The 12,263-nt window shown below is 35.0% G+C and overlaps 1 long non-coding RNA gene across 1 annotated transcript; it reads right to left on the bottom strand.

The window, feature by feature from the left end:
• Positions 1 to 5,961: 5,961 nt before the first annotated feature.
• On the bottom strand, positions 5,962 to 10,029 carry LOC148779065 (uncharacterized). The gene is made up of 3 exons (XR_016046807.1): positions 9,820 to 10,029; positions 7,546 to 7,722; positions 5,962 to 6,500 (listed from the first exon to the last, which is right to left on the bottom strand). It is a non-coding gene; the product is annotated as an uncharacterized LOC148779065 (long non-coding RNA).
• Between the last annotated feature and the right edge of the window lie 2,234 nt (positions 10,030 to 12,263).

Raw genomic sequence — 12,263 nt, 5'->3', positions numbered from 1 at the left:
GGTGAAAAAAAGGTCTTTAAATTAGCATAAATAAGAAAAAAAAAGTTTAGGGATCTAAGCCATAATAATTGAATTAAGAGTGAGAATCAAAAGGTCTTGGTGAAGGATGATGAGGCCAACGAACGGAGTAGAGCTTATTTTACAAAATTATTAAATGACGAACACAATAGGAACATAGTAGAAGAAGGAACTATTGGTATAAATGAGGGCGGAGATATATTCATAGGATTAGGATGTCAGAAGTGAAAGAAGCTTTGAAAAGGATGGAGATATGAAAGGCTTTAAGACCAGATGATATCTGGATAGAGGTCTGGAAGTACTCGAGGGAGATTGGTATTGACTAGTTGACAAAGTTGTTCAACAAGGTGTAGAAAATAAAGAAAATGCCAGAGAAAAGGAGGAAAAGTATTGTGGTACTTATTTACAAGAACAAAGGAGACATATAGAATTGTGGGAGCTATCGAGGGATCAAGCTTATGAGCTATAATATGAAGCTTTAAGAGAGAGCGATTGAACAACGACTAAGGCATGAAACAAGTGTATCTGAAAATTAATTTGGTTTTATGCCAAGAAGGTCAACAACCAAGGATATTTTTTACTTAGGCAACTGATTAGAAAGTTTAAGGCAAAGAGAAACGACCTTCACATGGTCTTTATTGATCTAGAGAAAGCTTACAAGAGAGTACCTCAAGATTTGATTTGGCAGGTGATGGAAAAAAAAGGAGTCTCCAGACACTACATTGACTTAGTGAGAGATATGTACGATGAAGTGTTGACTAGTATACGAACAACTAATGGAGAGACAAATGAGTTTTCAGTGACAATAGATGTAGATCAAAGGTCAGCATTCAGCTCGTACCTCTTTGTATTAGTTATGAACGATTTAACTATGCACCTACATGATGAGATACCGTGGTGCATGTTGTTTGCAAATGACATAGTTTTGATCGATGAAACCTGAAATGACATCAATACAAAGTTAGAACTTTGGAGGGATTATCTAAAATCCAATGTTTTAAAATTAGCTAGACTAAAAAAGAGTATATGGAATGCAAGTTTAATAATAATAGGAGTAGAGAGCAAAAAGTAGTTAAGATTAACAACCAGGAAGTACGAAAAAGACAGCACTTTCGGTATCTTGGATTGATAATTTAGAAAAATGAAGAGATTGAGGAAGATGTCATATACAGAATTAGAGCTGCATGGGCGAAGTGGAGATGTACAACTGAAATTTTATGTGATTGCTGCATACCAATGAAGCTAAAGGGCAAGTTGTATAGGGCAGCTTTGAAACTAGCTTTGCTTTATAAGGCAAAATGTTGGGTAGACAAAAAACAATATGGGCATAGAATGAGTATTGCAGAGATGATGATGTTGAGATGTTTGAGTAATAAGGAAAGAAGGGATATAATTTGAAATAAATCCATTTGAGAATATTTAGGTGTGGTGCGAATAGGAGATAAGATGGGAGGGAGTAGACGCTAGTGAGCGGGCCAACTATAGGGCCGACCCAGTACAACACCTGTTAGGAAGTGCAAGTTAGTACAAATAGAAATATTGAAAAGGGCAAGGCGTAGACCCAAAAGGATGTGATTGGAAGATGTTTGAAAAGATATGGGAGCTTATGGCCTCACTGAGGGTGTGTTATTTAATAGAGTAGAATGGTGGATCAGGATTCATATAGCCAACTCCAATTAATTTTGAAAAGGTTGTGTTGATGATAATGATGATACATATATATATATATATATATATATATATAGATATATATGATTGTATATTATTGTAGACACCCCGGTCTCGATCAAGGAAACCATAGGAAAACCAAAATCCCCCGAGACAGCTACCCTAAAACCCCGAACCAACCATAATGCCCAAAACAAACCATGACACAACACCCAGGCTACCTAGCAGAGCTTGAAACCTTAAAAGACGCCTTGAAGTTTGAACTAAACAGTAAGGAATCAAGGACTACAAGTTTGGAAGCAACTACGGAGCAAGTAGATCTAACTGCATTGTAAAAGTCGCCAACGAGAGTCCCAGTAGCATTGAGGAGATAATTATCCAGATCATCAAATCGATACATCAACAGACGCCTCGAAGTGCAAGAACTAACAGGTTGTGACTATAGTCAACGACAGGATCATGCTTGTTGATGACACTAACAACAACATCGGTCCCTATCTAGTTAAATTGGCAGATAAGTGTGTTGAAAGTTCATTGAGTGCAACGAGTGTGGAACTCGTGTCAATGTTATTTCCACCATCGACAATCTCTGATTGGCCAGACCATTGCCCAGAGCATGTTCTAGAGAAGGACACATGGCAGTCACCAACTGATGAAGGTTCTTGTCTCGTCAACGAGGGTGTCACCCTCATTTCACATCTGACACACCGCCTCCCAAAACCACATCGTATTGTAATACCACAGGTGGCGTAAGCATCATATTATGCAACCCATAATAAATAACTAGGCAATGAGTATCTCAATGGCGTTGACTTAACTATCACTCTCGATCAATCTGAACGGGCCCAGATTTGACCCCAAACTTCAACAGTGATCAAAGGGGATGTTTGTCTTTAAATATGGGGTCAATTCCCTGATTATAGAGGACGGATAACTAATGGATGCGCTTAGACCCTACCGTCCCAACCCCAAACCTAGCTATACCAAAACCCTAGACCCTAAAACTCTGGCTCAACTTAACCAAACCAACAACCTTGAATATCCTGACTTTTCAAACCCCAGTTACTCTTTTTGTCTCGCTCGAAAAACCCCTAAAGGATCAGGAAAAGTCGTGTGACTACTGATTCTAAACAGGTACAAACCCTAGGCACTGGAGCTGGGGTCATGTCCTTGGGTATACTTTCATTTCATTCTCTTTCTTATTCACTTCCGATTCTATTTCTAAAAATTCTTTGAAATCTCCCCGCTTTTCTTAGCCCAGAGTTCGAAACTTCTGTCTGGACTTCATATTCATCCATATTAGGAGTCATCTCTATCGGCCATTCGAGTGGGAGTGGGCCTTATAGCCTGACTCTCACCCGAAGAGCAATTTGACGGGACCCTTTTCTCTACCTACTTCTTTCGATGATTTTACGCCCGAAAACGAGATGGGGACTGCATTCCCTACCAGGTCACAATTACATACAACCATTATATGTGAAATCTTAGGTTCAGTGTGTCACAATGTTCGAAAAAATTTCTTTTGAAGGTCGATCTTGGTCAATGGAATAAGTGCGGCTATCTAATTTTACATCCAGTGGTCAAGATTAAATGTGACCACCTTGTACTAAAGATAAATGGTCTCATTATCTACTTTCCCTTATTTTTTAGGTTCAAAATATTCGGTTCAAATTCATGATATTGGTGGTTGAGATTATTGATTTCATAATTTTATATCCAAAATCCATCTCTTACATAGCTTGAAAGGAGATGTGAATAAAGTGAGTCATATGTCATTAACGGTTGGGTGAACGGATAAAACTAGGAAAGTAAAAACTGAACGACATGGTTTCTATGCGGCCAGCTTGCATATTGTAGAAATGCGAGCTTGACAATAAATGTATTTTATAAATAAAATTTGATCCTAATTCTTAGAGAATATAAAATATTTAACATGGAGATCATGAATATGAAAAAAAAACTAAATGAAAGCTAGAAATAATAATTATATGAAGAAAACATTTTGACCGTTAGTTACAATTGTTTTTAGATGGACCACCAATTTGTATCCATCTTTAAGATGGATGCTTTATACCGTTGGACTGTATATTGTAGAAATGCAGTCCAGCACACATGAAACAAGTTTCCAAACTAACAAGCAACAACCAAAAAGAACTATAGAAGAACCGAAGGTTAAAATAGAACTTTTCCATAAAAATCTTACCACTAATTTCAGTCCCAAATATTGTAAGGTAGAAGTCCAATCTAATCATGTTATGTAGCCCATCGTTTGAAATACTATGTGACATGATTAACATATGGCAGCAAGCAGTTGTGGAACTATTTGCAATGGATATATGTGTTTCGGCATATTTGGTTCTTGATTAATGAGAGGTGGGCACCTTCCCTATGTTGTACATCTCTTTATTTTTTATTAGTTTTTTTAACCTTTTCGTATGAGGAATGGGCAACCGCAACGTGACCTGCTGCCCACATTGGATTAATGTAGGGTCCCGGCTTATATGGCCTCCCACAAGCTTGCACTTCAAAATAATTCATTTATTGGATTTTTTTTTTTTTTTTGGCAATATTAAAAAAAATTATTGAATAATTGCTTGGAGAGCATCAGATTACATACGAGGAATTTGTTAGACACTGTTTTGATGTACCAAATGAGTTCTCCTTCAAAAAGTTTCCTTAGAGATGAATATTGGACTCATGATTTCATGTTCATTTAATTATTTGTGAAGAATTCAGCACTATTTTCTGAGCTACAAAATCATGATCTAAACCACATATGCATTTAAAATGACTTAAGATGTATTTCACACCTTAAATCTATCTCAGCAATAGACTTTTAGAATGGGAAACATTTCGATTGGGCATTATTCAGGGGTCGTTTGGTTCGTATAAAAATACTCATTGGTAAACGTTTTTCATTTGAAAACATAGGTTACACATGTTTGTTTTTTACTTTTAAAAAGAAACTACATTAAATTTTAAGTTTTAGAGAGAGAAAGTACCTCAAAAAATTTAGAGAGAGAAATTACATTAAACTTTTTTCACAAAGAGATTATCTCAAAGTTTTTAGAGAAAAGCTGTCTCAAATTTTAAACTTTTATAAAGAGAAACTATTTTAAAAATTTTAGACAGAAACTAACTCAAATTTAAGTTTTAGAGAGAGAGACAATATCTCAAAATTTCTAAATGGCGAAAGTATAGCAAATTTCAAGTTGTAGATAAAGAAAATATCTCAAAATTTTTAGAGAAAAAATTTATTTAGATTTTTTGAGAAAGAAAATATCAAAATTTAAATTTTAGATAGATAAATTATTTTAAAAATTTTAGAGAGAGAAACTATCTACACAATTTCAAGTTTGACGTGTTCTCTCTCTGCCTATTTTTAACTGTATTTATCAACCATAGAAAAGGTATGTTTTAGTAAATTTATTGTTGTTGATTGTTTGCATATATAAATATTTTGGTGTCAAACTATCTCACTCGAACCAAAGGACCCATTAAACTTTTCCTTTTTTTTTGTTTCCAAGAAAAAGTTGTTTGGATGTTTCAATGGAACACCACTTTGATTCGAACCTCCAAAGAAATAAAGGTGGAATATACAGTCTCTAGTGGGAAGCTACACAAATCCAGCTACTCTGTCTACGATGAAAATAACCCAATCTTTTAGATCTTAGAAGGTCATGAGTTCATTAAAGGGCCTGTCATTTGGTGTGAGGGTAAAACGCTTGGGTAGTCAACACAAGAGTGCAAATTCAAAGTATTGAGAATGGTCACTTTGTACATAAAACAAAAGTTAGGACCATTTCCAACCCACCCCTCCCTGAACCTTGTTTCAGCAAAACCAGCACCGGGTTATGACCCTTTAAGGTCAGGTTCATGGGAGTTTAAATGGTCCTAAGACATTGACACCATCAATTACACAAGTGGGGCCCATATCACTATAAGTTCCCCCTCCACGTGAGTGTCTGACTAAGTGGATCCAACTATTTAGATGGATGTAGGCCCAAGCAGCTGGAGTATTAGACTATCAAGTGGAGTGACTAAGGTCCATGTACTGCGGGCACATACAAGCACCTAGGACGATTGCCTATGTAAAATATAACGATAATTTACATGTTAGAGGCCATGTGAAAAATAAATAAATTGTTTTTACTTTATAGAAACTAATTGTTGAATAGCGTCCTAACGAAAATGACACACAAACTATTCACTGTTAACCTTTTAGTTTAGAAGTTGGTGAAAAGATATTGTGTGTTGGGTCCAATAGAATCTTCCTATTTTTTGAGAAAGCACTTGAATTTCATTAAGGTAATGAACCAATTACAAAGAAAACAACAAAAATAAAGAAAGGACAAAATAAAATCTGACAAAAAGAGAAGAAGGAAAAGGAGCACAGCTACAGTGCAATCGCAAGTTTGGCCAGTTCATCAACGTTTGATTTGAAGCCCCACTTAAAATAGGCACAAACCACCTCGTGGGATGCCAAACCAAGCATGATTTCATCGATAAAAACACACAATTCGAAAGCCTTAAGCACCACTTGATCACGTTCGCTGAGTCATCTTCAATTAGAACACACATGCGGCATTAAAATCTTATCTCAAGTGGCTTTCTCGTAAGATACTTATATTGAGAAACATCGAGAACGTGCTTTTGTCTCCCACTTTCCCACAAGACAGACACAAGAAAACAATAATCCATTAGCGGCAAACTTCCTCACGGTAGAATCGTGCATCCTATTCTCCCAACCTTAGCCCCTCTAATAGCGTCAGCATAATTCCGACCAAACCACTTCATTTTAAAATGTGACAAACCTACACATTTTAAGGTCCACTACATTACTCCACAAAGAAAAAGGAGTGTATACTATGAAACTATTTATTTTTTGAACAAAATGATCACAATCATTCTCACTCATTCAATGTGAAATCTAACGATTGACATGTATCATAATATTTAAAAAAATTTATTTTGTACTTTGTACCCAATCAATAAGACATTCCCAACAACTCGATTTTATATCTAACGAATCAATAAAGATTGTGATCTCCCTCTACCAAAAAATACATAGTGTCAATCTATATAAAGAAAATATGAGCACTTCCTTATAACATAAAGCCAAAAAAGCGGATAAGTAGTTTTCTTTTTTTCTTTCATGTTATGGGAAGTCCGGATTTGAGGAGAGCGAAAGTGGGAGGAAGCGGTCAAAAGCGTTTTGGTCCAATTGGTGCTTGTATCTCCTTTCCAACTATGCGTTTTATCTACAAACTTCAATGATTTCTGCCTTTTTCCCTTTATGAATGAGCAAGAAAACCGGGATACCTTATACGAGAAATCAGCTTTAAAAATACCGGTTGCTATTACATATCATAGGACATAGAAAGCTCTCTCTCTCTCTCTTATCTTGTTTTATCTTCACTGGATTTTTTTTAATTATTTAATAATAGTTATAAGGGAGAAGTTTATATAAAGCCGAGCATCTAAACAATCAAATTAGAACCGACCTCAAAAATTTCACCAGAAGAGATTGATTTGATGCTTAAATATCCTCAAATTGATCATCTCGACATCAAGATGCATTGAAATGAGAAAAAAATGGATTTCAAGTTTTGGAAATAGTGTATTTTTGAACCTCCAATTTTCAATATTTTCAAGTTTTCATAGATTGGTCGATCTACACTATTTTTTGAAATTTTAAACTCTATAAATAAAAGTTAAAATATATTTTAAGGCTTTCACAAAAATTTCCAGTGTTAAAACTACATTTCTCAATACTATTTGAAGGTAGGCTCTAATTTGATTGTTTAGAGCCGCACAATATAATACATGTAAACTAATTAAGCTATAAATAATTCTTACCTGGAGGTCTCAAGTAGCGCCCACCCACACATACTCTTCTGTTATGTGCGCTCACAAGCGTTTAATAATCTCGTCACCTCGTCATGTGACTCTTGTGATAAGGGCCGCAACCGGCCAGGCTTGGCCCAATCCTAGCTTTGACAGAGCTGAGCCTGTCGGGGTAGGCGTGCTATCCAACTGCAAAAACAAAACAATAGACAAAAGAAAAAACAAGCGAGATAAAAGGACGGGGTGGGGCTGAACTGGGCCCACCCTGTCCTAGGCCTAGTACTATTTTCAAGTCGTGGTTGCCTAGCTCAGGCCAGGCCCCAGGCAACATCTTGTGACTTAGGCACTATTTTTTCTTAGATTATTATTTTAATACAAATTTAAATTTTGAGTTTTTCAAACACTTAGATCTCACTCAAAAAAATTATAAAGTCTCTATTCAATTTTGCACGTTATTTTCTCTAGATAAACAAAATGCAATTTGAGTCCTATTTTTGAAGTTAATTGCTAGGTTGAAGAGGTTACATCCCCTAATATTTTTTAGACCCAAAAATACTCTCAAAGAAGTAAATAGGTAGTATGCTCTTACAAGAGTATAAAATCTTTTGACTTAAGAAATTAAATGATATGTGGTCAAGGGAAGTGCATTGGCCCTATACCTCAGGCTGAATTGAAGTCCTAAAATACCTGCTAATCATACACAAATTTTTTTTTGCTCCCATTCTTGAATTCCAACTCCATAATACCAACAAACAATCATACTCAGCTAGTCTCAGTCTGCTCCCAATGGTTGAAGTTAAGAACATTAATGCTCAAACAAAAAGAAAATAATCACATCATTAAAAAAAATCCACAAAATTGTACTCTAATCATTGTTATTCATGTTTTTTCTTCTTCTTCTTTTCTTTTCTTTTCTTTTTTTTCTTTTCTTTTTTCTCACAGACCAATTTGCAAAATATGCCTCCTTGGGAAATACTTGCCGGCGAGATTAATTTTTAGTTGCACACATCCTCATGTGAATGAGAAAAGAGGCTTATTTTATGTATTGAGAAGGTTAATTATGTAATGGCATGGGAGTCAGAAGGATAACCTTGTCATTCAAAAGAGACGAAGAGCTTTTATATTTGGTTGAGGTTCAGGGCGCTCCGGACTTTTTGACAGTAACCAAACACCATTTATATACATTTAAGCTCTTTTAAAAAGGGCAAAAGATGTATGGCTCTTCCTTAAAATCCCTTAGACTTCCTATGAATTAAAAGGGAAAATTGTTTAAAACTTTAAACCCGTCCTTGAACTTTTCATTATTTAAATTATAATATTTTTCTTTTTTGGTTTTCTAATTACTCAAGCATCCGAATAGAATTTTGGTTGCTATATAACTTGCTTGTGAGTTTTACGATTGAGAGAGATGTGGGGTTTAAGGGATAGAATTTTGGTTGCTATATAACTTGCTTGTGAGTTTTACGATTGAGAGAGATGCGGGGTATAAGGGAGGTTGACAGAGAGAGGAGAGGGGGCTCACATGTGACGCAGAGAGAGAGAAGGGTGAGCTTTTTTAGGGTTCGGATGAGGGGTCAATAGAAAAGAAAATAAATAAATTTTGTGATTTTAAAATTAAGGAGGGGGCTAATGTTATTTTCTGTTAATTTGGAGGGGTCTACGAACTTTCCACAAACATGAGAGTTTATTTGAGATTATAATTATATGACTTAGGGTATATGATTTTTTCCCTTAAAAAGATAGCTCATATGACAATTTATTGAAATAAATGCTACAAGAGCATATACAAGATAAAACAATATAAAACCATATTAAGGCTATTTGTTTGACCCAATTTTTAATATCTTCTTTTCATTCTAATGAACAATTACAAAAAAGAAAAATGTGAAAACACAACTTGAAAAGTGTTTTTTGGCCCAATTAACATAGGGTGTCCGTTTTGGTGAGGTGTTTAGATCTTTTTCTTTCTAAATTTTTTAGATAACTTTATCATCATTAGATTAACAATGTTAAAAAAGAAAAAATTAATTTTGAATTCATAAAGTTATAGATATTGAAATTTATCAAAGGGACGGTCTAGATTCATTATTTGAGAGGACTCATTTTGACAATATATGAGGTGACAAAGAATGCATATATAAACAAGGTCATAAACAAAGAACGCATACATAAATAGGATCGCATACACAAACACAAGACAACAAGAATACAAAGTACTAAAAGTGATTAAATGATATAAAGAAACAAGCGGACTTAAGATCATACCATAAAAGAAACTGAACTTACATTAAGCAATGACAATAACTGGTGAACAAGTGCAACTGTTCTGGGATGTATTGCAGTACTTCACTCCAAAAGCAATCACACATAACACTCAAAGTACTTAAAGCACACCTTTATAAAAGCTCACCAATACTCAGCAAATATTCTAAACATACAGAATAAGACTCAAAGAAAGCACTCCTAATCAGGGGACTTAGACTCTCTCACACCCGATGCCCAAATGAGCTTCCCCTTTTTATAGGCGAAAATTTGGATTTTAAAATGTTTATTTGAAGTCCGAATAGTAGCCTTCAATTATTGCACTGACGCTATAGTAACCTGTCATGTGACAACTACAGTGATTGGCATATTGAATAGTGTTCTTTGTCTGCCACTTGTCCTTGCTACAGTAAAATGTCGTATCTGCTACAATAGCCTCTGTCGGTGGAGAGTGACGTCATGGCTTTAGTCATTTTCTTCCGCCCTTCGTGTCCTGGATTGTTTTGGAGTCGGACCGACCCGATGTATGCTCCTTAATTTTTAGGAGTCAAGATGACGTAGCAGTCATCCTTGTTTTCCTGGGCATAGTCTTGATTTGTTTCTTTTGAAGAAGCTAATGACATATCATCCTGCTTTTCTTCATTTAGAGCTAGTAGGAGCTGTCGATTGAGCTCTTTATTTCATAATTCAGAACTCCGCTCCTTTAAGAGCTTAAAATAATCATTAATCCTATTAGGATTTGGTTTTTCGATATTGGTTGCTTTAGCCTCTCAATTTTTATCTTTTGCGTAGATATATAGGATTAGTTATATGAATCCTACCATTTTATGAGTATTCCCCTTTGGGGGTAAGGGATATAATCCCACTCGTTATTGTTGGGGGTAAGGGACCTCATATATGGCCGTAAAGTGTATGAACATGTCTACTAAATTCATCCCTCTATTAGAGATTTGAAATAATTCGAAAGATTGTTTTGGTATTGAAGGATAGATATCTAGATAAGGACCCCAGTATAATATCCACTTTTTAAACCATTGTGGAATTCACTCATTTTAGTGTTGAGCCGGAATTGCAAGAACCAATTATGGGTCCATAGTTGTTTTTGGAAGCACAGAACCACATCCCATGCTTTTATGTAGTCATAGTAATTATATGCCCTTAATTTTAGGGCAACTGAAAGATATTTGTATTTCATGGGATCAAATCCCCATTCTTCATAAGATATTATCTCGAAAATTTGAAATTTGGAATACCCAATGTTTCTATTATTTCTTTAATTACGAACTATTCTGATTGAATCAATTTCAGTCAATATTTTTTCATAATATTCACGAGTTTTATGACCCAACTCAGGATGTAAATTATCTATTAGATATAGTTTTGCAATTTCATTTGGCTCTTTTAGAGCGTGCTTATTTTCAATTACCATGATAGGAAGTATAGCGTTTTCTATATTAGGTGTCCCTTGTTTTGTATCAGGGCTATTAGCCTTGTTGTATTCTTCCTTTGATTTAGGAGAAGGCGTACTATTGTTGCTTGATAAGGCTTGATTCGTCGTTCTTCTCCTGGTATCCCTGCAAAAACTCATGAGATAAGAAATCAGGCAGGAAATTTGATTCCCCTTTAATGTATTCTATCTTAAAATCAAATGCTGAAATAATAGCTTGCCATATAGCAAATATTTGTTTGGATGCTAAGTTTTTAACATCCATGGCTGCTTTGCCGTCAACTTTTATAAGGAATTCTTGGTTTAATGTCACTCTCAAATTTAGTGACGCATTTTACAATTGATAAAATTCCTTTTTTGAGAGTTGAATATTTTTTCTGAGTGGAATTCCCAGTCCCAAATGTAAACCTAACTAATCTTTCTTTCTCATCAAGTTGGAGTCTTTGTTTTCCATAACCGAGATCGTAAGCATCTGTCTCGATTATTTTATAGCCTTTGGATGGGCAATTACTAAACATGGCAGTTGTTTCTTTTTTAGTTTAATTTTTCTTACAGCATGTGTATGTTCCTCCCCCCAATCTGGCAGATTCTTTTTAAGGCGTTGAAACAGAGGCTTGCAATCAGACGTCAAATTCTTGTAATAATTTGCAATATAGTTGAGGCTACCAAGAAATCTCTGTAGCTAAGTTTTATCAGTTAAGATATCTAGAAATTTATCAGCAAATTGTAATGCACGGTCAATGGAAACAATTGTTCCTTGGTAAATATTATGACCAAGATATCCAATATTGCTTTGGAATAATTTAATTTTCTTGGCAGAGACAACAAGTCCAGCATCTACAATAATTTTGTGGAATAAATGTAAATGCCTCCAATGTTGTTCAATTGATTATGAGAATATAAATACATCGTCTATATATACAATTGAAAAGGTGGTATAAGGTTTAAATATTTCATTCATTATATTTTGAAATTCAGAGGGTGAATTTTTTAACCCAAAGGGCATGACGTTCCATTCATA

The sequence above is a fragment of the Amborella trichopoda genome, chromosome 13, assembly GCF_054954075.1.
Source record: "Amborella trichopoda isolate Santa Cruz 75 chromosome 13, AtrichopodaSantaCruz75HAP2 v2.0, whole genome shotgun sequence".
Lineage (NCBI taxonomy): Eukaryota > Viridiplantae > Streptophyta > Magnoliopsida > Amborellales > Amborellaceae > Amborella > Amborella trichopoda.
This window is presented reverse-complemented; position numbering and strand designations above follow the sequence as displayed.